Source organism: Fukomys damarensis, unplaced genomic scaffold (genome assembly GCF_012274545.1).
Source record: "Fukomys damarensis isolate Sample0158 unplaced genomic scaffold, DMR_v1.0_HiC HiC_scaffold_14, whole genome shotgun sequence".
Lineage (NCBI taxonomy): Eukaryota > Metazoa > Chordata > Mammalia > Rodentia > Bathyergidae > Fukomys > Fukomys damarensis.
The window spans coordinates 38,943,982-38,960,748 of NW_022900926.1; the positions used below are offsets into that span (position 1 = coordinate 38,943,982).

Below are 16,767 nucleotides of genomic sequence, written 5' to 3' on the forward strand. Positions count from 1 at the left end.
AATTTTAACTGAAAATATTGATATAACAAAAAGCCGTTTAAAATAACAGATTTGTGGAAGAAAATATGCAAAGTCTAACAATATAAATAAATGAAGTTTATGAATAATTAAAATGGCTTTTTCGTTTTGGTTTTCATATATTTGAATTTTTCTGTTCTCTAAAATAGTTATAACAGTAACACCATTAACATTCAAATGATTAGAAAAAGGTGTCTATGGATTTCATTTACAATTCAAGTAAGTTTCATCTTCACTGTTCAAGAAAAAAGTGCTAACAGAACTTACTCAAAATTCCCAAATATATCTTAAAATTTCAAAGTGAATTGCTTTTACTCACCATTGGACAGATGGTTTTGGTAGTTAATATCTATGTGTGTATTATATATTCACAACATTTGTAGTGAGAGAGAGAGAGTTTGTGGATGTATCCTACATTATACAATTAAGATATAACTAATTTCATATTTTTATAAAACTGAAGTAAAAGAATTGATCTCTGCCATATGTTTTGCTCTTTAATTAAAACTTGTCTACTTCGTCTATTTACATTATAATAAAAATGTGAACTCTACCCCTAGAGTTAGAGATAGAAGTCATTTCTGTCCTATTTCCGTACTCCATGGTTACTCCTTCCTCATCACTCTGAACATTCCCAGCTGATTGACCTCTCCCTGCCACCTGGTCCAGCTCTGGTTTCTTGAGTGAAGTGCACAGATTTTTTTCAAGTCCATTAGGCATTTATTCTGTTCCCATGTGCAGCCATCTTGAATTCTCACTTTCCTTAATGTCCATATAAATACAGAAAAGCGAACAGAAACTCTTGTCTAAATGAAGAGGGCTGATTCTTCTGAATATTTATTGGGGAGGAGATCAGAGGTTTTACATCATAGTTAGAACAACTTAGAATTACATAGGAAACTCTTTGGTCCTTGAGACTCTCATAGCCTTTTTTGCGCAGGCTCACTTTCTAGACTCCATTAGATTCTTTGACATTTTTCTCCCTTTGACTTCTCTCTGCCTCATCTCCTGCCTTTTCAGCACCTGCCACAATATTCCTTTCACAATTAAGACAGAAATCTTTTATATTATTTTGTAATCACCAGCTTTCCCTTCTTAAATTTTGAAATTGTATCCCCTAAAAATGAATCTATTAAATAGAAAAATAGTTTGTTTACCTAAACAACCAGTAAAAGTGGAAAATAACTGCCAGTCCTTGGTTCAGCTCAAATGTGAGGCAATCATGTCTCTATTCTCCCAGAAGGGATACGAAGACAGCATGATTCAGGCTCACAGCTGCAAAGTTGCTGATGTAATGGTGACGTGGGCAGCTTCTTTTGTTCTCTTATGTGTGACAAAGTTGGAAAAGGAATCATGGACTTTCTACTTCTTTAAAATACACTGATGCCTCTTGTGTGAATAAACTATAATACTACATAAGATCCTAATGATATAATGGACAATGTGAAATAGGAAGAAAGGGCTAAAGTTGTAGGGAAAGTGGGAAGGATAGGGGAAAGCTAATGAGGGAAAAGAAAAAATTCTGAGAAAATGAAAAAAATGGAAATGAAGTGTTTGTAAATGGGGAGGAGAGGAAGGGTGAAGGGAGAGCAGGGACAAGGGGAAAAAATGAGAACCAAGACCTGTCATGTATGGGTACAAGATCCCAATAATGAATGTAACTGTACTGTGTACCTAAATGTACCAATAAACTCAGGAAAAAGAAATACACTGATGCATGACAGATGATCTGCGAAGAACCTTCTCACAGCATGGAGATTTGAGTGGAACATTTTCAGAAAGGGAGATCTGCCAGTGAAAGTAAAATGGAAGAGGTCTGCCTAGAAAGGTGAATCCCAATGTATAAGAGTGGATGGATGGAGGAAGGAGAATACAAGGGCTACTTGAATAGCGAGGCCTACTCATGCAGGTTAGGGGATATGGAAGAGAGAGAGTGGAGACTGTAGTCTCTCATTGTGGCTTACAGGTCAATGGAGGGTAGAACAAAGAAGAAACAATGTGAAACATGCTCTCTGGACCAATGAGGCTTTGCTATGTGCAAAATAAATAGCATACAAAGAGAAGGAAGCTGAGATGCCACAAGAGCTATTGTAATAAAAAGAGTAAAGATGATGGTAGTTTGGCACAGTGTGATGCATGCGATCCAATTTTAAGGTTAAACTGAGAAAATTGCAGGATGTCAGATAGAAGAAAGAGTCAAGGAAAACTTGAAGTTTGAGAACTGAACATTGGGAAGAATGGAATTTCCAGTTACCAATGTGAAGAAATTCTAGAAAATAACCTCTGAGTATTGCAAGTTAGCATTACCTAAAATAAATATATATATTATTATATAACACAATGCATGTTACAGTTTTTCTTATAGTAAAAATAGATTACCATTAATCTCCCTCAAATACTTCCCCTTGCTTCACAAATACACTTATGGTATCCTTCTTGCTACTTTCTGAAGCAATAAATCTAAAATTGAGGAAATTTTGTGGCTTATTTTGATTTTCTTCTTCATTTGGAATATATATGCATATATAAAATTTCCAGCAATCTTTATTGTTTGTTGTATATAGGTGATGTTCTGGAGACATAGGGATTTGCTACACTCCTCTGAAGATCATAGCATTTTGTTTTTAGGTATGCAGTTGAATAACTGATCACCTTGCACATTTTGAAAGACTTATGAAATACCCAAGGTTCCCAAAACCCTTCAGATGAACAACTCAGCTCCTCCTTGCTCTCTCTTCCCCGTGGGCATTAAACTTTATGAGGATGGGTTCACAGTAGCGCTTTTTCTTGGATGTAGTCCTTGCTTTCAAATGAGGTCTCTCTGGAGTCTCAGCTGGATCAAGAAGGTGTTAATAAGAATGTAGTGACACTAGTGCAAGCTAAGGTACTATTCAATCACTCCCACTGCTGTCACATTCTCAAATTCCAGCAGCCAATTCTAGCAAGGCTCTGATACTTTTCCCTATACTTGTGCAACCCAGATCCTACACAAGAGTTTTTTGAGGGATGGTGTCTCCACTCTAGACAACCCTACACAGAACTAGATGTGCTTTTTCAGCCTTGCAGGGTACTGGGTGTGGTTTAGACCCCTGCTCATGACACTGTTTGGGAAAGTGTCCTCACTGGAGCACAGGGATCATTGTGAGTCTCACCCTGAGGGGCTTCTTTATATCTTCAGAAATATTTGTCTTGCAATGCCTGTGTCCATCTGTAGAAACAATTATATCATACATTTTGAACAGCTATATTGTCATTTACAATAGTGCTAGTCAAATGCCAGTATCTGATTTATCTCCAATTTTATTTAACATATACTTCCAACATATTATCCCAATATATGGCAAGCAAAAGTCAGAAGAGTAACTATTAAAGTAGTTAATACAAATATCATTAATTTTGAATGGCAAAAATCATTACATAACATTAGCGTGTTTGCCATATTCAGGCAAATAAGAAATGGAAATATAGTGATAATGGTGAAAAGCTATTTAAAATTTAAATCAGAAGTCTAACTTGGCTGGCAATCTAGTTCAGTTGCACAAAGCCTGCCTGGCAAGCGTGATGTACTAAGTTCGATCTCTGTACCAAAGGAAAAAAAGAAGTCTAAATTAAAAAGCAATGTAACTAGGTCATTGCAGAGTATTTGTGTACAAACTAATATAGAGAAAATAAGGACATACTTTAGAAATGGTTAGTAAAACATCAAGATCCTCATCTCAGTATACGCAACCCGGCAACAGTTATCAACTTGACCTTTAGTTTATGGCTGTTCCTCTACTGGGGTGTATTTCCTTTAGTAGATCTAAGTAAATGATATCAGATGTTATAACACTGCTTCATTCTCCCCAAAGCATTAACCGGAAATCTTTTATGTGGATGAGTTTTGACTGAAACCACTTTTGCTGTTATTTATGATAACTCCAATGTACACATACAATAGCTTATTTGACTAGTCCTCATTGATGACTGTCAATTTTTTACATAATGAGAAAACTCAGAGATATAATTGTAGAAGTCAGTAGGATTATTTACCAGAAATGTTCTGATTCTCCCACATTCTAAGCCCAGGATAGAATTTATTGCCTGGCCCCTCTGGGCAGGTGGATGGGGTGAGACGTTGGTGAAAATGTCAACTACTGCTTTGGGGATTCAGCACCAATTTCCTGCTTGCAGTCCTCAAGGATTTCTTCTTCTGAGGAGGAGGAGAGTGTAGCATTTGAGAATAGGTTCTTGGAGTGAAAAGTATGAAGTCAGGTTCCTAGCAATGCTCATGCAGCCCAAGAAAAAAATGAAGCTTTGCCATTTGTATGATTCTAAGATGTTTTCTGCCTGTTACCACGGTCTAGTCTATTTAAATCAGTTATCTTAACAAATAAAAATATCAATTTCTGTGTTTGTACACTAGGCCAAAAATCTCTTTAGAATGACTTACTTAAAATTCTAGACCAAATAAATACATTTTATAATTTGATACGTTGTTATTTTTTTAAAAAGTAACTACAATAGAAAATCACTTATGTTTAATAATCAATGTTAGAAGGTCTCATATAAAAGGGATTTTTTTATTAGCACATGTTTGTGCATAATGAATATATTCATCATGAGATATTTCTGGCTACTTTTTAAAAATGAATGATTCTTAAAAGCACTGATTTGAAAGTGAAGGCAATTTTATTGTTATTTATTTTTTTAGCAGTTGATGTGTAGAGATAAGGTAGTCTTACAGGCTAGTTCTGCTCTGGTTATTCAATAAAACAGAGAGAGAGCAGTAAGTCCTAATGGGTCCATGGAAATTGGCTCAGTCTAAGGTTGTTTCTCACTGTGAAAATATCATAAATTACACTAAACAAAGATCACTTACTGTTAATGGGAAAATGTGCCAAAGGTATTGGGTGAAACAAAACTGCACAAATGATATCTTAGCTGTAAGCACATGACACCAAGATGTCTTTTTACAAGTCCCATCATGTTACTGCCATCTATTTTGTCTCAAGGTGCTATTAAAGGAAATCTGTCTGGGAAGTAATTTTTGCCACATCATTACCTTCAGATCAATAAAGATTTGCTTGCAGATAAAAATGTATGTATTTATTATTGTGTAATACTTTGTTTTTCAGTTTAAGAAAATGCATAAATTACATGTGCTTAGAGAAGAAAAATATTAAACCTAATAATTTGGCCTTATAGAATTTATTAAATATAAGGAAGAAAGAAATTTTTAAACATTTGCATTGTGTTTATACCACTATGTAATTTTTACTGCTTTTTCTCACTTTTATATATATATATATATATATATATAAGTATATATAGTAACTGTTGCATAAGTGTTAACTCATTTTTTCAATTAAACATTGTATTTTAATAGAAAAATATTTTCTGAAACATATTTGTTCAAAAATGTATTTTTTCCAATACATCATGTTTCATGTATTTGCTATACCACACATACTAAGATGTTGTTTCCCATCAAAATTTCCAGCTTGAGATCTTTAAATTCTGGAGATGTTTTATCGGGAACAAATCATTCCTAAACACTGAGAGAAAAAGATTCTCTATGGTGGCCATCTATTTCACACCAGCTGAGGGGAAATTAGTCAGGATGGATGCATTGCTTGTCTCTTTGAGGGCCTAACTCCTGCTGTAGAGGCTGATTACTCAGGAAACCAGTTATCCAGACTCTTCTGAAGTCAAGACATAACATATGAAAATCATAACTATTTGACCATGCAGGGGTGGATTTGTAGAGCCCTTTTGGAAAGATTGTTTCCTAATAAAAATATATTTGTCTCTTGGTATCCACCTGGCATTGGCCCCAGGAACTCCCATGGATACAAATGCCTGAGGTTGTTCGTGTCCCTTATATAAATGATGAAGTATTTGATTAAAATCTGTGTATATCTTCTTGTATGCTTTAACCCATCTCTAGATAATTTATGATATTTAAATCAAAGTAAATGCTATGTAGATAGTATTACTTAGGGAATAACAGTGAGGAAAGAACTTCAGTACATGTTCACTGTCGACATGATATTTTTCATCCTTGTTGGCTGAATCCACAGGGTTGGATCCCAGATACATGGTATCCAGATATGTGTGTTTGTCTTTGTATGGAAATTTGGTTCACATGGATGCCTGCAACTCAAAGAAAAAGTACAAAAATGAGTCCACTAGATCAAGAACATTTAGCAGAGCTACACAAAAAGCCATGTCCTTACTGAGGATTTGTGGCAACTTTCAAACTACTACTTATAGGGCTTCATATGTTTGGAATAATAAATGTCTTTATTCTTTAAACTGCTTTGAAAAACTTTTACTAATTAAGGATTTTCTTTTATAAGACATGAGTGTATCAACCTCTAGCTGTGAGCTTACAAAGTCATATTCTACTGAAAGATTACAGCCAGGTCTTGGATTATAAGTAACTTGTTTGTGAATATTCCACAAGAGGAACAAACATTTCTAATAAATTATAACTTGATAAACAAACAATATATTGCCATGAATATATAGCATGTGACACCAAATGTCAATGATCGCAACAGAGCCAATGATTCTTCTATCTCTCTCTTGCTGTGGAATTGTGGATGATCATTTCTCAACAGAAGAGGTTATGGAGCTCTCCTCTGCAAAGGAGGAGGAGAAAAAGGCTGAGGAATTCCACTCTTCAAATAAGATTAGGGAGATGTGCGAATGTGGGAAACAGTGCAAAATTGTATACAAAAGCACTGTTGAAATAAGACTGTAGTAGTGTGAGTGATAAATCTTTTTAACAACAACGCAATGTCACAGTTCCATGAAATCCTCCGCAGAAGGTAAAAGCAAGTGCTGTTAGATAAATTCCTTGTTAAATTTCCACAAAAGGAGAAAGAACTCTCAGTGAGCCAATAAATAACAGTGATTCCACTAGGGAAAGTCATCCTGCACAATAACCCTACTCTCTACTCCCTCACACCAGCTAGGAAGGTTTTCAAAAGTAAATGCAAGGGGTCAGGGATTAGCTCAGTGGCACCACTGTACAAGGTCCTGAGTTTGATCCCTGGTACCCCCACCAACAAAAAAAGTAAATTCAGATTAATTTGTTTATTTTTGTTGCATTTATATTTTGTATTATATTAAATCATTTTAATCACTTTTATATTAATATTTTTGGGTTGTGGAATGAAACAACTGAGTTTCTGTTGCTTTTTATAGGAAAATATACAAGTGCTTTGGACTACAAGTGTATTTCCAGAAGGAGTTATGCTCAAAAACCAAAGTTATACTTTACTCAGTTAATCAAATATTTAAATATATACTCAAATTTATTTAAATAATATTTGAAATGCTATTTATTTTAATATAGACTCAAAATAGTTTTCATTCCTTCTTATTTATTTCTTTATGATCTTCCATTTTTTACATTTACATCTTTTTTTATTTTTAAAATACATATATTTGTTGAATAAATGAATAAGAGAAATATAGACATTTGTGAGAGTTTTGGTGTATTTTTTGCAGATAATTCTATTAACATTTTTCTGGAGTCTCATAGAATATTGCTATGGAGATTTTTTCCATTAATTTCATTGGTACATTTCAAGTATACAATATGGTGATATTCATTATTGGGAATTTATACCTCTACATAATATATCTTAGTTCTTATTTTTCCCCATTCCCTCCATTCAACCCCTGCACCCCTCCCTATTTACGAAGGCTTTGTTTCCATTTTTTCATTTTCTTATATTGATTTATTTCCCTTCTTTTCTTTCCCCTACCTTCCCACTTCCCCCTTGGAACTTTTCTTCCCATTTCACAGTATCTGTTTTACATATATATATATTTTTTTTTAAATAAAAGCCTTATTTTGTTGTTGTTGTTGTTGTTGTTTTTCAGCTTTAATTGAGTTTATTGGTACATTTTAGGGATACAGTACAGTTACATTCATTGTTGGGATCTTGTACCTCTACATGACAAGTCTTGATTCTCATTTTTTCCCCTTACCTCTGCCCTCCCTTCACCCCCTCCTCCCCTCCCCATCTACAAAAAAAGCCTTATTTTGAAATGTAAAGAAGATACAACTCCTCTATGGCCAAACTTCCACACCTTTAATACTGACTTGAATGGGAAAGAAAAGCAAATGTCTGTGCAAAAATCATCGTCTGCCATCACAGATTCATCATTTAAAAAAATCCATGAAGAACTAAAAGTACAATAGAAAAGCCTGAAGCACCATGCGAAGGCTTAGGAAACATTACTTGGCATTTTTCCTTTATGCTATTGACCAGATAAACATAGCAACTCTTTTGGCTACTTCCTGAATGCTATTAAGCTGCAGCCTAATTTCTAATATGATTTAGATTCTTTGTCATTCAAATCAGTATTAAAGGTGTGGAAGTTTGGCCATAGAGGAGTTGTATCTTCTTTATATTATATTTACATCTTTAATTTACTAGAAATTGAGTTTGATAAAAGAAAAGCATGGTAGAGAGAAAAAAGAAATTTAGTTAGTTTTAGCTTTACATTGCCTCCTTGCATCTTGCCAATTTTCAAAACACTGCTAATCAAACACCATCTATACGTTTTAGCCTCACTTGAACTTTCTTCCATTGCATATACAAAATTTCCTCATGTGTACTTGAGTGTGTTTCTGTGTGAATCTGTCTTTCCATTCAAGTACCTATAATATAGGTTTAATTATAGTATTTTATGTAACAGTTGAAATACACAGAGTCTGCCAAATAAAAGTATACACATTTCATGAAAATATCCATTCAAGTATGTATAATATAGGTTTAATTTTGGTATTTTATATAAAATAATTATGAGAGATAATAGATGAAATATACAGTCTGCAAAATAAATGTATAAACACTTCGGGAAAAGAAAAACAGTATGATTTTATTTCAACAGATGGAGTTAACCTTGTATGGGAGACCCTAGAGGATGTCATATATCACAGAAAACCCACTACACTGCTGGCCCTTAGAGAAGAAATTGAAAGTGCATGTGAAACAATCTCATGGACCACCTCTTATAATTTTCGAGGCCAAACATAACTTGTATTAATCTCATGATGTTTCAATATATTTAGTGTTAAATTATTTGTACAAGTTTTTCTTTTCCTGAAATGTATATACATTTCTTGGCTAACTCTGTACATATAAAAATATAGTAGATATATGTATATAATTTTATGATATGTAATCAAATATATTTAATATATTATATGATATAATATGTATGTTTTCTTTCTTTAATATGCAATATACAGAAGATCCTAATAAGTTTACTAACATTGAGAAATGGGAAGAAAGGAGCTAAAGGTGTAAGGAAGGTGGGATGGGTAGGGGAAGCATAACAAGGGAAAAGAAAAAATTGTGAGATAATGAAAAGATGGAAATAAAGTGTTTATAGATGAGGAGGGGAGGAGGGGGTGAAGGGAGGGCAGGGACAAGGGGAAAAATGAGAACCAAGACTTGTCATATAGAGGTACAAGAACCCAACAATGAATGTAACTGTACTGTATACCTAAAATGTACCAATAAACTCAATTAAAGCTGAAAAAAAAAAAGAAAAAAAAACAAGGGGAAAAATTTAACCTATAAGAAAAGGAAAAAAATCTTAAATGGAATTATTGGGCTTAATGGTGCTTCCCCAAGGGTATTAGGTCTTTGTCTTAGTTTCTTCCCTTTGCATTGAAACACAAAACCCAGCTCCAACAAATGTAATGATAAATTTATTTTGGCTCCCAGAGGTTTCAGTTCATAGTGTCTTGGTCCAAGGCATTGTCATGTGGCAAAGGAGAAAGAGCTCATGGCATGGTAGCAGGAAGCAGAGAGATTAATCCACTGATGAGTGTCACATCCCCATGACCCACTCACTTCCAAAATGTGCCACCTGAGGTTGCATAAAGTTTTTAGGAGGACATCTAGATATAACAATCTTAATCTCTATAATCTGAATATTGTATAATATAGGTAAAATTTTGGGAATATGCATAAGTTTAGGAAATTGAGACAATGAGGTTATCCTGGAAGATCCATTTAGACTTCATAATGTAATCACAGATATCCTTGTAATGGCCAGTTGCACATAGTTTAGGCAGACGCCCATCAAAGTAGGATATGCAAAGATGGAGGCAGAGATTGGGTGGTGCTGCTTCAAGACAAGGAAAGCCAGTAGCCAGCAGAAACTGGAAGAGACTTCTTCAGGATAGAGGGAACATGACTCACTTGGACTCTAGAATTTTGAGAGAATATTTTTCTTTTGCCTAAAGTCACTGGGTTCATGATTACTGTATTTCTTCCTACATTCCTAGGAAGGTAATGTATTGGGGAATCTGAGATATTTTTCTTGTACAAGAGTTCAAGTGTATGGATTGACAAGTCATGTTAGAACAGAGATTCAAGACCCACTTCAAACATTCTAAAATCAATCAGTATAATTTACCATAGTAACTCAAAGGAAATCATATAATCATAACATCTTATAAACATTATTTGATTAATTCAATTTCTATAATATTACAATTTTTTAGTATTCTGGGGATTGAAAGGAATATCATCTTGGTAAAAAGTTATATGTAGGCAGTAGGCATGCATATGTGTATGCACACACACAAACACACATATGCTTGCATACGCAATATTTCCCTATAGTTCACATAACTAAGTCCTGCACATCAGGACTCAGGGACAGGGATAGCTGCTTTCATTACCTCTGATTAACGTTGTTACAGAAATGACAAGAAATCAACAAAGCCTGAAACACAGAGGGTGAGCAGTTCTTAGGTTGCTCCCAGATCACAGAACCAGATATACAATGAAGCCAAGAATGTGAGAAGCCTTTTCCCATGACCCCTTCACCTGATGTGTGCCAAGCTACAGGCCAGGCTCTGACCTAGGTGCTGAGCAGTGAGTGCTGATACTCTGGCAGGAATGAGGCCCTGCACAAGTAGTAAGTACATTTGGTGGCTCCACACACAAAAGACCCCTTATTCAGAGAATACACAGCATCTGGCCATCCTTCTCTGATATTATTTGCTCGAGCAGGGTATTTCTGATCAACAGAGACAGGCCCACCCTAAGTTAAAGAGAATCCAGGAAGCAAAGATAAGTGTACAAAAGCAACAACAAATCAATAAACATTTGACAAAGTACCAAAAGTAGAGAATTCCAAAAACTGGCAAATAGAAAAAGAATAAAGCATTAGAAGATAATGAAGAAGAGTTTATAATACAAAATTAATAGCTTCAGATATCAAGACACAGAGATAGTCTAGAAGTATGTTATTAAAACAAAGCTATTAAACATTAAAGAAAGCTATATGATTCTAGGACAAGTCTTTTCTTATTTATCTTTTTTCATAGTTCCCTATTTTATGGTTTAAATACATTTCAAAATTATTTTGTTATTAAAATACTATACTTAATTTTCACTAAGTATTGCCCTGTCCTGTTTTTTAAAGCTATTTTCAAGTTTGCATTTTTTTTACTGCAATCTGAATGTGGTTTCTAGCATGCTAAATTCTTTTATATCATCTATTGTCATTTAATCCTTTCCTGCACCTCCTGTACCCCAAAAGGAGTACAAATTAATTAACTGTAACCCTCAATATACTATGTTAATGCTGTGTGCACATTGGCATAGCAAAAAGAAAACAAAGGGCATAAATTTATTGTTATTAATTCAAGTGAAAACATAATGTAACTAAAAGGTTGATTTTAATATCATCTATGTGGTCAAATATTACATTTATCTTACAAAAGAAAATTTCAAGATCAACATCATAATAGATTGATTTTCAGGGATTCAGTTTTGATAAACGTAGAAGATATAGTTTCTAAATTATTCTATTATTTTTTTACTTTGTGATTGTGAAGACGGGACACACATTCAGTAGAAAGCATACTTGAAATCCTGAATTTTGATGCATTTCCATGCCAGAAATATGTGCTATGAGATGCTTGTGATCCTGGACAGTGGCATCTCAGCACAGCATTCAACCAGCTATGCGATTGTGAGGAATAAAGCTGACATTCCACTGGGTGCTTTGCTACTGTATTATGATGTTTGCTAAGTTAGGTGATTTAAATGCATTTTCAGCTTAGGATATTTTCAATTTATGATGATATTATCAAGACGTAACCTTATTATAAGTCAGAGTACTTATACTTTAAAGTTAAAACATTTTAAGTAAAAATTTAAAAATTATATCATTATGTAATATCTTATTAGCAATGTTTATGTCTCTTGCAGTAGGAAATATACAAATCATTAACCTTTATATATTTTAACTATGTCATTTGTTTTGCATTAACGTATTCTAAACCCGATATACAATTTTACAGGAATATTTTAAATCTAATTACTTATATTACTAAAAGTTTTTTAAATTAATTATATTTCTTTGACTTTTTGTACAGCAATTGCTCTCTCATCCAATAATATAATCTTCCTTAGAGTTGGAAGAAGGAACTGAAGGCTGAAGAAGAGGAGGAAAAGCCCCAAAACCATCAATATAGCAGAATGCAATTGTTTCTGATAAGGTAAGCTCTGGAAAAGAGGAGAGATGCTTCTCCCTTTACAAGAACTGATGAAACTCCACTGTTTTTTGCTAAGGAATGAGGAAATTTTTTTTCTCATTGAGTTTATTGGTGCATTTTAGTTATACAGTACAGTTACATTTATCATTGCAATCTTGTACCATTACATGACAGGTCTTTCTTCTCATTTTTTCCCATATGCCTGCCCTCCCTTAATATTTGTTTATCTTTATTAAATTTATTGGTACATTTTAGGTATACATGTTAGGTATACATGTTAGGTATATACAACACAGTTATGTTCATTGTTGGGATGAACGTATCAGGTTCTTATTTTTCCCCATTCCCCAGCCCTCTTCTCAGCCCTTCCACACTTCCCTGTTTACAAAGACATTGTTTCCATGTTTTTCCTTTTCACAACTTTTGCTTTTCCCTTTTTCCCTTTCCCCTACCCCTCCCACTTCCTCTACTCTTCTAGACCTTTTCTTCCTATTACACAATATCAATTATACATTTTAAGCCTTATTTACACTTTTACTTTTTCACACTGGAGAAAGTATTCAGTATTTACATATGTGTAACTTATTAATTTCACTGGAGTATGTCTTCAATGTGCATCCAGTTAGCTATAAATCTCTCTAATTTCTCATTCTTTATGGCTGAGCAGTATTCCATTTTATTTAAAAAGCCACATCTTCTTTATCCAGTCTCCAGTTAATAGGCAATTGGGCTGTTTCCAAGTTTTAGCTATTGCAAACTGTGCCACTATAAACATGGGTGCTCATGGTATATTTCTTTTAATTCTTTTGGGAAGATACAAAGCAGAGGAATAGCTGGGTAAAATGGGACTTCTAATCCTACTTGTTTGAGGTAACTCCCTATTGATTTCCTTAGGGTTACACCAGTCTGCACTCCCACCAACAATGAAGAAGAGTTATTATCTCCTAACACACCCACCAGTATTTCTTATTGGTTGGTTTCTTGAAGCAGCCATTCTTTCTGGGGTGAAGTGAAATGTCAGTGTTGTTTTCATCTGTATCTCTAGAATGACAAATGATGTTGAACATTTTTCATATGATTATTTGTTGCTTTTATGTCTTTACCTGAGAAAGGTCTGTTCATTTCATATGCCCATTTTTTAATTGGGTCTTTATATTTAGGGGGTCTGATTTTTTTAGTTCTTTATATATTCTAGATAGAAAACCTTTGTCTGAGCAACAGCTGGTAAAAAATATTTCCCACACTGTAAGTTGTCTCTTATCTCTGCTTGTGATTTCTTGGCAGTGCAGAAGCTTTATAAAAAATGAAACCCTAATTGCTGATTCTTTGTGCTAATTCCCATGCCACTGAGGATTTGTTCATAAAGTCCTTTCCTATGTCGATATCTTCAAGAGTTCTGCCTAACTTATCTTCCAGCAAGTTTAGTGGTTTTGTTTTAATGTTTAGATCTTAATCCCCTTGGATATTAGTTTAGTGCATGGTGAAAGATAAGGTTCTAGTTTTAATCTTTGGCAGGTTGAAATCCAGATTTTCCAATACCATTTATTAAAGGGGAAATCTTTCCTCCAGAGAGGATATTTGGATCCATTATCAAAGATGAGTTAGTTGAGTACATCTGCAGTTGTGTCTGCATCTTCTTTTTTTTTTTTTTGTACCGGGGATTGAACTTGGGTCCTTGCACTTGCAAGGCAAGCCACGGAATCACTGAGCTAAATCCCCAGCCCTACATCTTTTAATCTATTCCACTTATCTTTGGGTCTGTTTCTTTGTCAGTATCATGCTGTTTTTACCACAGTGGCTTTGTAGTATAGTTTCAAATTGGGGATTGTAATACCCCCTGCCATGTCTCTGTTGCCTAGAATTGCTTTGGTTAGTCTACATCTCTTCTCATATCAAATTAATTTTTGGATTTTTTTTAGTTCTATGAAATAAACTGGTGTGATTTCAATAGGGGCTGCATTGAATCTGTATAGCAGTTTTGGAGTTATGGCCATTTTCACTGTATTGATTATTTATACACAGAAATGAAGAATGTTTTTCCATTTTCTTATATCCTCTTCAATCTCTTTTTTTTTAATTGCTGTAGTTTTAAATGTAGACGTCTTTTGTCTCCTTTGTTAGATTGAATTCTAGGTATTTCATTATTTTGGTTGCTATTGTTAAAGGGATTGTTTCCCTAATTTGACTCTCAGTGAGACTTTTATTTGTGTATAAGAAGGCTATACACCTGGTATCCAGCTACTCTGCTGAATCTGTCAATCAAGTCTACAAGTCTTTTGGCAGAGTTCTTTGGGTCTTGCATGTAGAGTATCATATTTTCAGCCAATAATGACAGCTTAACTTCTTCCTTTCCTATCTTTATTGCTTTTATTTATTTCTCATGTCTAATTGCTGTGGCTAATGTTTCCAAAACTTGAACAGGAGTAGTGATAGTAGACATTGCCATGAATGCTCAGCATAGGAAAGAAATGGAAACCACGAATTCCCAACTTAAGAAAGAAATGGAATCCATGAAACAATGATATTTGGGAGATTAAAAACTCTATTAAAAATATACTTAGTAGACTATCCCAATTTGAAAACAGAAAACCAGATACAGAAGGTAGGATGGTAGTCAGTGATATTGAAAAGTAAAATCTCTTAAAAAATAGTAAGGAACCATTTGAAATTATTTCAACAACTCCTGGATGACACAAAGAAGAATAATATAAAAGTAATAGCCACAAAAGATGAAAACACAAATGACTTAAAAAACTCTTTGCATAACTAATGAGAGAAAACTTCCCAAACAAAGCAAAAGAACTTGACATACAGATAAGTGATGCATATAAGACTCCATCTAGTTACACGAAAGTAAAATCTACACCTAGACATATACTAATCAAGATCCTGGAAACCCAATAGAAGTACAAAATACTACATGTGCTTAGAGAAAATAAACAAATTACATACAAAGGAAAGCCCATCAGAATCACAACTGACTTTTCAACACAAACCCTCAAGTCAAGAAGATCCTGGAGTGAGATATTTCAAACTTTCAAAGAAAACAATTTCCAGCCTAGGCTGGTGTATCTTACAAAACTATCTTTCAAAATTGATTAAGAGGTAAGATATTTTTCACTTGATCTTAGCCAAAAGGCCGAGAAGCGATTAAGATATTTTTCATAAAAAATAACACTTGAGAAACTTCATGAATACCAAACCAGCACTCCAAACAAATTTTTCAAATGTCCTACAAAAAGACAATGAAGGTCACAACTCCATGAAGCATACCAGAGCAAATCCAATAGGAAAGAATTTAAATGGAGAGGGAGAAAAATAAGAAGGAACCAATAAAAGGAAAATAATACAACAAAGATGTCAATAAATATCAGTTATAACCATCAATGTCAATAGCCTCAATTCACGAATCAAAAGAAATAGATTGACATGAGGAAATATAAAGTATCATTCAGTGATCTAGGACAAATAGGACTTAGTAAAAATAATTCTAAAAATTATAGAAAAATATATTTTTCCTAGGTAAAATTTATATCTGCCTAGTATGGTGTATAAATAGTAGATCTAGTGAACTTATGTCCCCAAATAACAGAAGCAGAAGATATTATAGGGGAAGTGGGAAGGATAGGGGAAAGGAAATAAGGGAAAAGAAAAACATATAAGGAAAGAAAAAAAATTGAAGCAAAGTCTTTGTAAATAGTGGAGGTTTGGAGTGGGTGTAAAGAGGGCAGGGGTATGGAGAAAAATGAGAACAAAGATCTGTCATTTAAAGTACAAGATACCAACGATAATTGTTACTGTACTGTATACTTTAAAAGTACCAATAAACACAATGAAAAAAAAAGAAAGAAAGACATTACAAACTGTAGATAGGATTGACAGAATAGGATTGAACTCTAGGGGTTTTTTCTGATGATGTAAGAGAGATACCCAGAATGAAGAAAGGAGAACCACAAGGCATGGTATAGACAGTGATGCCACTGGAGAAATATCAGCACTAATGGTGCATATCTCTGATTGTACTTTAATATTTGTTGCCTTTTATTTATTATTTCATATATTTATATGATGTTGAAGCGATAACTCTAAAAACCTGTACCTCTATAAGCATCATCTTTCAAATACCTGGAGAGGAAGTATATGATCTAGCAGGTATTTCTGGGATAATTTTTTGATTGTTTTCTTATGGGCAAAATAAAAGCTCCAACATATATTTTACA

The 16,767-nt window shown here is 33.9% G+C and overlaps 1 pseudogene; it reads right to left on the reverse strand.

Moving 5' to 3' along the window:
* Positions 1 to 15,552: 15,552 nt before the first annotated feature.
* LOC117286094 lies at positions 15,553 to 15,698 on the reverse strand (annotated as a pseudogene).
* Between the last annotated feature and the right edge of the window lie 1,069 nt (positions 15,699 to 16,767).